This window comes from Rhinopithecus bieti, unplaced genomic scaffold (genome assembly GCF_001698545.2).
Source record: "Rhinopithecus bieti isolate Rb0 unplaced genomic scaffold, ASM169854v2 scaffold_24392, whole genome shotgun sequence".
Classification (NCBI taxonomy): domain Eukaryota; kingdom Metazoa; phylum Chordata; class Mammalia; order Primates; family Cercopithecidae; genus Rhinopithecus; species Rhinopithecus bieti.
Window position 1 is genome coordinate 1,735,633 of NW_016812542.1, and position 15,179 is coordinate 1,750,811.

The following is a 15,179-nucleotide window of genomic DNA, read 5'->3' on the forward strand; positions in this document are numbered from 1 at the left end:
TATCTTAATATAATTCACTTAACCCTAAAGCAATTGTGCAATAAGCAAATTATAAAAGGAAAACAACAAAGGTTAACTTTCGACAGGGGCCAATAGACAAGATCTGTGGAGCACAGCAATTAACCTTCACATACTGGAGTCTTGTTTAAAAGGCCATCAAAAACTCAGATTATTGAAAATCACAAATGTCACCAACAAAAGGAATGTTGATTAGAGTCAAAAAAAAAACAAAAAACCTTCCCAAAGGACTGTCTTCTTTGAAGGAATTTCAGAATGTTGCTAGCACAGGTTGACTAAATCTCATTGATGGCTCCATTAGAGAATGAGAATGCCCCAGTCAGTGCTGTTTTTAAAATGCACTGGAAGGGAAAAAAACGAAATAACAATCTACTGTTCCCTAACATATATGGCTTAGCACCCAGAGAAAGCCTCTGCCCCCGAAACAGACTTTCTACATAGGGTTAAGCTTCATTAAATGAGGTGTAACCTTTCATTTTCAGGACATCTCATTTCTTTCAAGGTCTTTAGAGGCAGAAGTTCCACTTGGATTCTAATACACATCTCTGTGAGCTCAGTTTCCTGAAAATATACACCTACTGGGTTCTAGGTTCTCCCTTACCAGTGACTGTATTCATTATTTCACAGCCACCAGAATCGGACATACACTATTAACGTGATGAAAAATACAGCTACTGCTGCAAGTTTGACATAAGTGGAACGCATGTTCAAGTACTTCGCATCCTGGCGGTATTTCTTGGACAGACTGGACAAATTGTTAGCCTTTGAATCCAATGCTGAGAGTGCTTCTCCTCATTGTAACACTTCTTCAATATTGGCCACCGTGATCCTCTGCACATCTTGCAATTCAGTGTTGATGGAGCCTAGGTTTCTTAGAGCACGACTGTCAATGTAGAGCTTCTTGGTTTTTTGAATGAAGATATCAAATTCAATAAAGGAATAGGGTCGGGACACAGTGGGCACCTTCTTCCCATGCTGTTCATCAAATTCTGAGTGCAAATCTTCTAAGTAGGCAAAAGCCAACTTCTTAGGGAAGGCAGCTTCACATAAAACCAAATAACACACCCCCTGCTCAATAATGTAGTGAAAAGTCATGGCTCCTGCTTCCAAGGTACATCTGGTAGGGGACTGTTCATTCAACTTCCGAAAGAGTTGCTTAGCCTGACTCTGATACTGTTGAAGGTCCCGGCCAGACTGTTCATCCTCCTGCATCGAGGCAGCCAGCGGGAGCCCGTCCGCCACTCGGGCGATCATTGTTAGCAACACCATCTTCACAAATTACAGGGATCCAACACTGGCCCGGAAGCCCGTTGGCGGCGTCCTCGCTTCTTCCAAGAGGCAAATTCTTAGCAAACAATTGCTGAGTTAATCAACACTTGACTATGCTTTAAGGCCTATAGCTGCATTTTAGAGTTGAACTCCCATAAAATGCAGCTTTTTTCCTCCTAATTTAAAAATGTCTATTTAGTTTTGGGGTCACTAATGAAGTTATAATGTACTTTTCTACCAGTTTATTACTAGACATAACCAGTTTCAATCACAGAAACAAATACCTCAATACCAGAGGTACAAGAGCACTTTCCCTAAAGAAATGCATAATCAAAGACAGAAGAGAAAAAGAAAACGGAATGTGAAATGCTATAACACGGTAAGTTTCATGTGTACTAGGGGAACCCTGAAGAGTACCCTAACAGTGGTCCTTATCATTTTCTTGTGAAAATCAGTTAACAACCTGTAAAAGGAAGAAAATCTAAGTTGCCTTAAAGGGGAAAACTTAGCCCAGCAAGGAAGTACAGTAAAGAAGCCATGAAACAAGGGAAACTGTATGTACAGAGGGCCAGAAACAAGAGGGAGAGGCATATTCAGGGACCTGGAAATGTTTCATTATAAAGAAGATAGGCATGATAAAGCCGTAGAAATAACAAAGAGATAACGAAAGATCTTTGATGCCATGCTAAAAAGATTGCATTTTTTATGGTAAGTGATAACCCAAAGACAGTTTCTAAGACCGTGTTCTAAGACAGATTCTAACATTGATTTCTAAGAAATGTCTGACTCAATGAAGGAGGATTTTTGGTGTTTCAAAGTTAGAGAATTTTTTTAGGACTTCCAACTTAAATTTAACCACATTTAATTCACTGGTATTGCTAGTACTAAGCTATTACTGATGACACTTCAGTCGGTATACAATGAACAACCTAGATGCAAATAAGCCACATGGGACACAACTCAGAACATGTCCCTAGGAGTAAGAGGTAGTCCTTCCTGAGAGAAAGAGAAAATTGATAAAAGGGAAGTGCTTAGATTCATCCCAGATAAAAAGGCATCAATATACATCCAGCCACCAAACCAGAAATAGTTTTGTTCTTGAGTTATTTATAGGTGGTTAGTTGGAACCCATGAAGCACTTCCCCTTAGAATCATTGTGGAAAATAGTGGTTAGACCCTCTACTTCTTCCTTCCTTCCAACGAATAGGAGCCAGGAACTCTGTCTTCCCTGGTCTAGGGAAATACTTTATCAATGTAAACAAAAAATAAAATTCTAAGGGCTCCCAACCATCTGACTGGATCCCTCCTCTCAGCCAAGAGCATTCCAAAGCTAACCTGAAAACTAGTTCAAGCCACGATGGGAAGAGGGGAGCCAGACATGCCTCATTATACCCTCCTCCCTTTTAGAATTACTGATAGAACAGACTCTAAGTCTGAGAAGAAACACTTACCATCTATTCTCTGAAGGTTGCTACCTGGAGGCTCAACTGCATGATAAAACTTTGGTATCCACAATCCTTTCTCATAACCCAGACACTTCTTTGCATTGATAACTCTTTCAACCAATTGCCAATCAGAAAATCTTTGAATCTGCCTATGACATGAAAGCCCCCACTTCCAGTTGTCCCACCTTTTCAGACTGAACTAAGCTACATCTTACATGTTTTGCTTGATGTTTCACATCTCCCTAAAATGTATAAAACCAAGCTGTACTCCGACCACCTTCAGCACACATTCTCAGGATCTTCTGAGGGCCATTGGTCACTCATATTTGGCTCAGAATAACTCTCTTCAAATATTTTACAGAGTTTGGCTCTTTTCGTTGGCATCAATAAAGATAGGAAGTAAGACAGATAAAGGGTATAAAAGAAACAAAGTTGAAGACAGAACAAGCCCTCAAGGCAGAGTTGTCTGTGAGTGCCCAGAACGTTTCCTGTATAATTCTCTGACGATGTTCCTCTTCTACTGTCTACCTTTTGCTCCTGACTATCTATATTTTCCCACCCAAGCCTGCTCTAATAACCAAAGCAGTCAGCCAGCCTTATGTGCCTCTGTTGTGTGTGTGTGTGTGTGTGTGTGTGTGTGTGTGTGTGTGATTTCCTAAGGGTATTGTTATTGTTGCGTTATCCATCTGCCTTCAGGGAATGAGTTAGGGCTAATTCAATAGGCTAAGCTGTAAAACATCTACTGTTTCCTTCCAGGGGATTTTAAACTAAGGAGAAAAAGACTTGAGTTTTAAGGATATAAGCAGAGGAAGAGGGAGTGTGAGAAACATAAGCACTTCTTTTGTTTTCCTTCCTCTTTTTCTTTGTCATAACTAGTTTTTCTACCCAGTTCCCTTTCATGAACCCTCACCTTGTGGTGAAATTAGAAAGTGGAACTATATATCCTGTGAAGGACAAAATAAGAAATTGTGATTACAAGCTGGGTGCAGTGTTTCATGCCTATAATACCAATACTTTGGGAGGCTGAGGCAGGAGGATTGCTTGAAGCCAGGAGTTTGAGATAAGCCTGAGCAATAATACAAGACCCTATCTCTAGAAAAAATGTAAAATAACCCTGTGGTATGGTGGTGTGTACTTGCAGTCTCAGCTCTTCGGGAGGCTGAAGAGAAAGAATTGCTTGAGCCCAGGAGTTTGAGGCTGCAGTTGTATACCATGATCATGCCACTGTACTTCAGCCTGGGTGACAGAGGGAGACCCTGTCTCAGAAGGAAGGAAGGAAGGGAGGGAAGGAGGAAGGAAGGGAGGAAGGAAGGGAGGAAGGAAGGGAGGGAGGGAAGAAGGAACTGGGACTACATTTCTATGGAGAGCAGAATTAGAAAACTGTGGATTAAACACAGAAAGCCAAAGAATTAAAAACATCCTTAAATATTGAATAGTAGTTTGCTTTAAATAATTATTTTAAATGTATTTCATTTCAAAATCACTGTTTTAAGACCATACATAATATGAAGACAAAATCAAGATAAAAGGTAATTAATGGTTTATAATTATATTTGCTATTTTCCTTGTAGAATTACACTTTGTACTTTTATAGCTTTGGTCAACTTTTACTAACTGAAATGTAAGCTGTTATTTTGGGCTACAATTTCCTCAATAGAAATGTCTTTTTAATGGGGAAAAGTATCTTCTTGTCTGACAAATGCACAATGCATAAAATATTAAAGATCTTAAAATTGCAAAGTGGTATGATACCAGAGAGAGAACTTCTTTTTGCACATAGTACCTCCCTGATCAAAGCAGATATGTTCTGTCATCTCTGAAATCCCAGATAGGATTTAGCCTCCTTGACCTTAACCAACCTGTGCAATAAACCAACAATTATTTAAGTAATGTTTCCAACAGCAACAACATTTAACAAAGAAGAAATAAAATTCCAGCTCTAGTTAATAAAATGCAACTTCAATATTGAACTATTAAATATTTTTTCTAAAAAACACATGAATTCAGTAAAAAAGGAATTCTCTTAATCAAAATATTATTAGTATTAATGAATCATAGCCAAAGGAGCATAAAGCTCTTTAAAATAATTTTAATATTGAACATAATAATTCATATGAAACATTTTAAAGATAAAACATTGATTTAAAAGGCATATATCATTAATCACAAATATCAGACATTAAAGATATTAAGGAAAACTAAGTGCTTTAAACCATTCCCTCCATTTGGAATCTGGTACAGTAAAATTAAATGTTTAAGAAGCAAATTGATATCCCCGAAAATTTTGAGTACAAATGAATACAAGAGTAGTATTTATTTTTAACACCTTTCGTACAATAATGAAGATGTGCTTTTCTTTTTTCTAAATTATGTATCTGTCCAATTTTTTTCTGAGAAAAAAGACATTAAGAACCAGAAGAACAAGCATAATTCAACCATTCAATTCCTTGGTACTCTTCAAGGACGGGTAATAGTTGAAAATCATTATCCCTGGTCTCTACTTTGTTGTACTCCATACTATGTCTTCTGTATTGATAGGCTGTTACAGGTCTTCAAAATGTTTACCATTTGACTTTGAGGTCCGCATCACATTTGTTGATTTAAAGGCTTTATTTGAGATATCACAAGTTCAGTTGCTCATCCCACGTCATGGTTCAAGTTATTACTCAGCTGCCATCATTGATAATTCCATTCCATCTCTGAACAGAGCATGGTATTCCTCTTAGATTGGTGATGTTGAATAAGTATGTTTGTCACCATTTGTTTCAATCCTTTTGCATTCCTGGGACTTTGACTGCCATATTTTATACAATATGGGCACATCGATACCTGAATTTCTGTTTAGTTAAATTGATCACCTCTGGCAATAGGTTATCAGAGCTCTATTAAACAAAAAGACACTGTAAATGTTCTGCCTAGAGGGTTTTCAGAGGTGTTTGAGGAATAAAATTAGCTCTACTGGTTAGGATGCTGCCAATAGTTATATTCACTCATTCTTTCTCAAAAGCTGACACTTAAAAATGAAGAAGAAAGCCTGCTTCCTACCCATGAGGAGCTTGCAATCGGATTCTATAATATGCATTAACAAAATAATTCATGCATGCTGTAAATTCAGCTGGTAGAAGAGATTAGTTTGGGAAGACTGAATGCAATAGAGCTCTTCTATAATGCTTGAGGTTGGGAAGATACATTATATTAACACTTATTTAATTCTAAATATGTGCCAAGAACTTTCACATATTTCATTAAAACATCTCTTTTTCACTGGGATAATTGTATTTAATCCCCTTTTGAGGAACTTAAAGCCCAAGGAATGCAAATAATTTTCCTAAGATCACACAGTTAATAAGTGGCAGAGCTAGGATATAAATAAACTCTATCTAAGCTCTAAATTCTATCATCTTTCTGCTGTACCAACAAGAACTCCTTTAGTCTATGCTGGCTTTGCAATATTGAGGGCAATGCAGACTGGATCACAAATGAAGTAAGTTTGAATCCATTAAATAAGCTGTAGTATTGCCAGGCTTTTCGTAACATGGTTTTCAGTTTTTCAAGCACATGGATCTCCAAGTTTGAAACCAGATGCATAGATAATCACTATTGTCTTGCCTGGAAAGTGAAGAAGGACCCATGCATAGAGGCTTCTCTCTTGTGCCTACATAACGTCATTTTAGGCAGAGATCTGCCAACTAACGTAAGTGAGTCGGGTCTGGAGAGTATAGAATCACATACAAGATTTTCTCCTGAAATATGCTTCTTTAATAGAGTGAAAATGAAAATCAGAAGTACCTGCATTTTATTTTGAAATAGTCAGAAATGCCTTGAAGAAATAGAAAGGGACCATTGCAGTCTCCACATTTAGTGCTATTTAAAAAATTTCTCCCAACAATCCTATGCTGTAGTATACAACACAGCATATTCAAAATAGTTGTGGGAGAACAGCTGTACTGATCAGATGCAGATTTTAAAAGTGGATGAAATAGCGGTATTGTGTCATCAAATCTTCCAGCCCTGGGAGCAAATGATAAGACATGCTCTTTTTTTTCCTTTTTTCCACTTGCAGGTGCAATCATTTACAACTAAATGGCAGGAATGTCTCTCACACAAGCAGTTAATATGCACTAGAATTTTCCCAGTAACCAGATGGCATGCATTTCATACCAAGCTTGTTGAAATAAGAACTGAAATCATCTGCCAATAAGTTGCATGGAAGTTTTCCACAGTCTCCTTAGGTGACCCCATTTAAGATTTTGAATTTTTTGAGGTCAGAAAGCTTATAAATATTCAGTTCTTGGTGACTCACTTTCAGGGCTGTGGTGGAGTAATTATAGAATAATTCTAGTTAGCCATCAATGAAAATATTCTGACTTTAGCTTATGTTTGGTTCTGCTTTTTTTTTCTTATTACCTTCCTTATTTTTTAATCCAGTCTTTACTAAGAGTGCCACTTAAGAAAAATAATGAATCAAAAAAGCCATGAACAATGTTAGTTTCTTTGACTGGAGACATCATTATTGTGAGTCCAAAACTTTAGAGAATGTATGAAAGTATAGAAATTATACTGAAAATGTTTTGAATGTAGTACACATTTGTTTTGGCCTCAACAGCATGCATTACTCCACCATCTGCTACCAATGCTCTAATATTCCTTGAAACAATATCCCTACCCTAGACCTATTCCTAGCTGGAGGCGGATGATGTGATCTCGACTTGCCTAAACAGGATACATCACAGAATTGCATCCGGGATGGTCACATGTCCCAAGTCAGCCAATCAGGGCCAGAGAAGCATAACTATGGAATTTTTGTTGAAATTGTTAGGGAGAAATATATTTATTTTCCTTTAGACTTATAGAATATAGACATGGAGATGCTGGTGGGCATTTTACTATCATGTAAGAGTTTCCTTGAGAATAAATTCAAAAGAGTAGAAAGAAGGCCTTAGAGATGAAAATAGTAAATAGAAATAAATGAGACAGAGAAGAAATTAGAATAAGAAGTGAGGGGGAGTCAGAATGATTGTGTCCTGATGATACTTTTGAAACCCTTGATGTAGCTGAAGCCTAATTCTATACTCAGAATTGTTTTATTTATAATAAACAACACATTCCCTGTTGGCTTCAGTTAGTATGAGCCGGGATCTCTGCTACTTGCAACTTTAAAAGTCTTGAATGATGTATATATAAGGAAATTACATTGGTGCTGTCCTTAATTCTGAAAAAGCAACGATGTGTTCCCAGGGATTGATTAAATTACTCTATGGGAAATTTCTGCTCAACTTTTGGAGCAGAGTTCATTTTCTTGGAAATGTAAGTCAAAATTCTTGTTTTATCTAAATAAACCAAGATACGGATGGCTTGCATGTCCAGTCTCACAGTAGGAGACAGCCTGTGAAGATGAGTGGGGCCATTGATGAGAAAAATTCCCTTACCCATGAATTGTTCAATTTTTAATGTTTATACACATGGACAGCAATGTCATAAGCTGCAGGGTTGTTGTGTTTTTCCCATATGTGAAGGAAACCACATAACTTTAGAATGACTGTTTTCTCTTAGGAAAGAAAGGGAGTAAAACACTATTTCAGATGCCATCTAGACTTATGGTTTCCTTTGTCCTTTGGGGCTCAGCTTTCAGCTTCATTTATTCAATATGGCCCTGAATGGATTTATGAGGCATAACCAGGACTCCCTAGTCCATCTCTTACAGTGACTATTTCAGGTTTCTCCTGTCCTTTCACTCCAATATTTCTCTCTCTCTCTCTCTCTCTCTCTCTCTCTCTCTCTCTCTCTCAACTCTCTGTGTATGTGTGTGAGAGAGAGACACAGAAAGAGAGAGATCTCCTTCTCAAAACCAGCAGTTTCAGAAAACTTGTCCATTTTCAAGCTGATCTTTTTCTCCTGTGTTCCTTATCATATTCCTTCCCATCCTTCTAAAGACAGCTCTGTCGCGTGTGCATGCTTTTTTATATCCACCATCTCTCTTATTTCAATCAACTGGCTTCTTGCCTTCTGCATTCAAGTATTAAAAACATCAAATTTGCCTTGGGAAGAGAAAATCCTGGGTACCACTGCCTGTATCATTCCCATACGATGGGAGTCATTAGTACCACTTGCCTAGGTCTGGTTTATGTCTCCTGATGAAATCCTTGTGATTAGGTGGGACTATGTGACTAGATCTTGTCATGGAGATGTGAGGAAAAGGGACGTCTGTCACTTCTACTAGAACACTTATTTGTCTATGTAAGATTAATCAGAGCTCCCTTTCTATTTGCTGATACTCATCAACACTCCAGAGGCAGATGTTCCATCAACTTGGGTCCAAAAGTGAGGACACACAGAGCAGAATGCCAGTCAAAGGGCATGTAGTGAGTGAAATCTTTGCTGTGTAAGTTGTTGTCAAGGTTTGAAAGCTGTTTGCTACTGTAGCTTAGATTGATGTATTCTGACTGACATACTTAACTGTTCTGTTTTTTCTTAGTTTAATTTCTAGTCTCATAAGAGGAAGATATTTTTTAGGTGTTGTCACTATGTTATGAACATTCCTTCACATTTCATAGGTAAATCTAGCTTCCATGTCACCGAAGTTACAAACTCTTACACTCCTGCTCTGTGTTTCCTGCGTATATTTTGTGCTATCTTGACTTTCTGTTGCAACTCATACCTCTGATCATGACTGTCATCCTGAAATTCCCATGGGTTTTGTTGCCCTGAACTCTGACTTAGACTTCCTTTCATACTTTTCCCTGTTCCCCATGTTAATCCAAGGTTTAATCCTGGCAGGATACTATAATGAAAAGTGCCCACACCATGGAATAAGATAGCCTCATTTTAAATTCTGGCTTAATCACTTATTAGCTATATGACACTGGGCAAGTCACTTAACCTGTCTCAGTCTCAGTTTCCTTTTTAGTAAAACAGGGATGCTACCAATAAAAAAAACAGCACCATCACAAGGATTAGCAACATAATTAATGCAAAATGCCTAGCTCATAGTTGAGACTAAATGATGATGATAATGATTTTTATGCAATTCAACTGCCTCTAATCTCGTTGATTTGGGGGGTCTATTTTACCCTAAACAGGATGATTGTATTATACAAGCCTAGAGAGTACTACTCACATTGCGTTCTAAATATTAGCTCCCCATGAAGTGCAAGTCCAATGTGACGGTTGTGTTTAAAGTTGTAATATTGTAGGACACCATTTTAAAAGACCAGCAAGAATTCCAAATATGTGTCTTTGTCCCTGTCTTGTTAATGGCAAAAAATCCAATTCTCTGTTATTTTTCCTTTCTGATATAATTTTGGGAATTCTTGCTACACAAATACTTAACATTTGACACAAATCCATGATGGCAGTTGCTCTGATGGTCTAAACAATTGCTGCCACAGGATTTCACGGACCCTTCCTCACTATCTGCTATGGTCTGAAAGCTTTTGTTCCTCCAAAATTCGTATGTTGTAACTTAATCCCCAATGTCATGGTATTAAGAGGCAGAGTCTTTGAGATGTGATTAGGTAATGATGGTTCTACCCTCATGAATAGGATTAGTGCCCTCATCAAAGGGGCCCAAAGGAGTTTGTTTGTCTCTTCCACCATGTGGGGACACAAAGAAAATGACATCTCTGGGGCACAGGCCCTCATCAGACACCAAATCCTCTGGCACCTTAATCTTGGACTTGCCAGTTTCCAGAACTATAAGCAATACATTTTTATTGTTTATAGATTATTCAGTCTAAGATATTTTGTTATAGCAGCAAGAATGTACTAAGACACCAGCTGTTTAACTGGCTGATTCAGGCTGATGTTGCTTGGCCTATACCTGTATTATTTCCCAAAGTAAAGCTAAGATCCACTGAAATGTTTAACTCATTACTCCAGAAGGCTTGGAGATAAAGGACATCACAGAGTAGTTGATGGCTTTCAATGGAATTGGCTCTGAAAAGAGGCTACACTTAGGACCCACTGGTTCAAATCTAGTATCTAGAAGGCTGTCAACTAGCTCAGCATCTAACAATGGGAAGCCCCAACTTAGAACCTAGAATCAACTCTGTTAGGACCCAGAGGAAAAAGATAGGTCATTTTCTACTCCAATCCCTAACTTCTTTCCTGCAGAAGGAATTTTCTTCCATGACGTTGACAGCCTCAATTATAGCAGAAGCTAACAGTGGAAGTAGCAAAACCGAACAGCAGTATTCCTGGTTGGAAAGTCACTGATGGTCAATTATGAAAGATCTGTCACAGGAGAAGCCTTCAACAGAAGCAAGTGGGTAGTGGAAGACAGAATTGATTGGGCTCTAGTGTCAGCATGAGGTGAATCTCAGATCTATCACTTATTAATAGTGTGACTGTGAGGAAGTCACTACAACTCTGTGCCTGAGTTTATTCATAACTGAAGATGATATTAGCATCTGTATCATAGGATTGTTATGGAGATTTAATGAGATAATGCACATGAAGTACTTAGTATAATGTCTGCCTACTCTAAGCACTCACTACAAGTATTTGGAAGTATTCCAAATCAGGTATTATTATCAGTATTAATAGCTAAAACCTACCATTTGTGAAGCACCTATTCTGAGCCAGACACAATGTTAAGCACTTTACTTATATTTAACCCTATGAGTTAAATATGTTATTTACATTACTGCGGGTAAAGAGAAGTTAGATGACTTTTTCCAGATCAGAACTGAGACAGGAACTCAAAGCTCTCTTTTATGTTTGCCCCATTGTCCTGAGAATGCAATTACAAGATCCATGAGCCATCCCAAAATTTTAGAGTTTTGACAATGTATTTGGGACACAAGCACATCATCAAGGTGAAGATTCCAGCTCTGCTTGTTCAGCCTCTTGCCACCAGAGTAAGAGGAAGATATGCCTATTACCTTTCTTGTCTTTCTAGATGATCTGTAAGCCTGAACTCCTGTGGTCTCCTATCCAGAACACACATATATACACCCCCACACCCCCCACATATATACCTACATACACATACACACACGCGCGCGCGCACACCTACATGTACCTCTTCTCACTCTGCAACTGCAGGTCCATATTTCAGAAAAGTATCCCTGTTGAGCACCCCAATATGTATTACTAAACAGAGGACTTAGAAAATCAAGTCTGAAGCGAGCCTTCAAAAACACTGTGTATATTTAGCTTACAGCTGTTGGACTGAAACAACATTCCAAAGTGACCTTTCCTGGAGGAAAATAAAATCAACTTTTACCTAAAATGTAAAAACTTCCTGAACCCCCAAGAATGGCAATGTTTAAAATATTTTCAGACCCAGTATCTACTGACCTGTTTATCCCATGAACTTGAATACAATCCACATGTTAACCTCAAGTATTACCACCATGTTATTGACTCCGAAAGTAAAAACTCTTGACTAGACCCTTGAGCCAAGTTTTAATTCCATGTTTTCTGCTTCCAGAACATCTCCACTTGGATGCCCGCCCAACTGTCAACTAAGAACTACACGTATAGGGGAAACGATAGTGTACACTGATTTGAAGTGTGGCTATACAATTATCCAGTCTTGTTTGAATCCATGTCCTACCATTTGCAGCTCTGTGACCTTGGGCAACTTGGCCTCTGATACTCAACTTTCTGAGCTATAAAATAGGACTACTAATAGAGCATATATCACAGGGCTATGAGAAAGAAATAATACATAGTAAGACATACCAGAATGCCTGGCACGTCATACATGTCTGATAAATATTTTTCCACTGTTTTACATTATTATTACTTTTATTTTATTTTGAGATGGAGTCTCACCGTGTTGCCCAGGATGGAGTGCAGTGGCATGATCTCGGCTCACTGCAACCTCTGCCTTCTGGTTTCAAGCGATTCTCCTGCCTCAGTCTCCTGAGTAGCTGGGACTACAGGTTAGCATCACCATACCCAGCTAATTTTTGTATTTTTAGTAGAGACGGGGTTTCACCACATTGGCCAGGATGGTCTCAATCTCTTGACCTTGTGATCCACCCACTTTGGCCTCCCAAAGTGCTGGGATTACAGGTGTGAGACACTGCACCCGGCCTACATTATTATTATTATGCACAAATTAAATTCATCTTTCCTCACTATTCACAAATAAACTTTAGTTGCACTCAATGGTACTTTTTCTTCAGGATCAAAACCTTGGAGCTTTTTTAAACTTATCTTTTGTTATCCATCTGTGACTTAAGTTATTTATAGAATGATATAACATATCGGTGAATACATTACAAATGAATGAAAAAAAGAACGTAATCACCAAGTACTAATTTTTTCTTTCAATAATTTTTCTCTTTCTCTTCGTTCCTCCTGTCAAGAGCCTGGCTTGGACTTCCACCTCCTAATCAACTCCATGAAGTCCCCAGACAAAACACTCACCCTTTAGGTTTTTGCCCCGGTACTTCATTGTTGAATCAAATTTTCTAAGACATTGTTTTCAATTCATCATCATACAATGACTCCTGATCTCCTTATTTGATTTTATTCCAAACTTCTCATTTTGGCTTTAAGAGGTTACCATCAGTAGGCCCCTTCTCCACAGTCTGATCTCTTTCTGCTCCCAGCATTGACCCTCTGTCCCCTTTCATAGAGTCCTCATCCCTACCATATGTCCAAGGCACTGGTAAAGGTAAATGTCATCCTGGCTCAGCCACCCCGAATCCCTCAAGCTTTTTAAAACCCAAATCTGATCATGCTCCTCCTCTGCACTTCATCCTGTGTTAGCTCTTTTGCTTTTAGAACAAAACACAATCTCTTTACCAGCATGTTTACAGAGTCAACTATGTTTTAAACATCGTAGTAGGCAAAGATGAGCAAGGTATAGTCCTGGCTTTTAAGGTGCTCAGAGTCTTAGAGGATGTGAAAGTGACCCATAAACTTGGCCCCTCCCTACCTCTGGCTCATTTGTCACTTCTCACTGGAATCCTATTCTTCAGCCCTATTTAATAAATTGCCAGCAGTTCTCCAAATGTGCCCTGCTCCCTCACCTTCCCTTGGAAGGTTCTCCTAGATCCACCACCATCCCTGTCTAGTTTGGGCAGTCCTCTTCTGTGTTTCTAGAGCATTCTGTGATAGCGTCTTTCATAGCATCACAATAGTGGTAAGAGGTCTCCCCAACATAACAGTCAACAGGAATTGTGCTAAACTCTTGTGGCAGCTAGTATATACCATAAAACAATAATGTGTTACTCTCTTCTGCTTATTGGCTTTTATGTCGACGCTTTGATTCTCTTCTTCAGAAAGAAAGTGTCCATGTATTTAAAAATTGTTATGAGCCATCCCTTCATTGGCCTTCCTTCCTTCCTCAAGGGAATTTACCTTTCACTGAAGGCTCCTCAATCTTTTCCCACAAAGCTTGAGTTCCAACCCTTAGCATCCTTTATTGCTCTCTTTCAGGCTCCAACCTCTTAATAGTTTGTACTTTTCTACCACATAGGACTTGCAACCCTGGATCTTGTTTTGTAGACATGTAATTAAATGACAATTAAATACATTTAGGGATCAAACAAGTCTGTTTTCAAATTGTAGCTCTGCTGTAGTAAAATTTAGAAATCACTTTCTCTTTCTGAACCTCAGCATTTTCATACCTAAAATGTAATAATAAAAGATTGTCTTATAGAATTGTTGGGAGTATTAAAGATACACTTTAGGTAAAACTCCACAGTAGCCAGAACTTGTTAGGAAATCTAGGTCTGCTTATCTCTATCTATCTATCTATCTATCTATCTATCTATCTATCTGTCTATCTATTTTTCATCTATCCGAAAATGCTTTGTTGTTCAGTCCCTAGATTTTATCACCATGCGTGTTGCTTACTTCTTTATACTTTTAGTCAGATGGCCTCAACAGTGATGGCCACAACAAAGACTTATGTCAGAGAATTTCCAATCACTGAACACATGAATAAATTATTAGAGCATTTAGCTTCCTCCTGCACTCTCAGCAGAGGCCTTTTTTCTTGTTTCCCAGAGAAAATAACACCATCAGACAGGCACTCCCTGAATATCTCACTCCCAAATCTCCAGACCTGCAGTAGGAGAATGTGACTCTGATTAAATGTCCTCTTCTCCTACCCTGTCACAAACTTCTGCCATCAGACTGTCTCACTAAAACCTCTCATACTGTGGGCTATGAGTTAGTCTTCATATGAGTGAGTTAGCCCTCATACTCTCTCTCTAATAACTTTAACCACTTACTCTACTGAAACACAGATTATTATAACAAAGGAAATATTTCCTAAAAGTATCAACTCATCAAGAAAACATAACAATCCTATATGTGCATGATGCTAATAACAGAGATTCAATGCACCTGAAGCGAAACCTGATAAAAGTAACAGAGAGTTAAAAACACATCTACAATTATAGTTGAAAATGTCAGCATTCCCTTCTCAGTAATTGATTTATGAAAAGTTGACAAAACAAGTAATTGTTTATAAAAGAACTG

At 38.3% G+C, this 15,179-nt stretch overlaps 1 pseudogene across 1 annotated transcript; it reads right to left on the reverse strand.

The window, feature by feature from the left end:
* Positions 1-6: 6 nt before the first annotated feature.
* LOC108545040 (vesicle-trafficking protein SEC22b pseudogene) lies at positions 7-1,331 on the reverse strand (annotated as a pseudogene). Its single transcript, XR_001890018.1, has one exon. The product of XR_001890018.1 is annotated as a vesicle-trafficking protein SEC22b pseudogene (transcript).
* Positions 1,332-15,179: the final 13,848 nt, after the last annotated feature.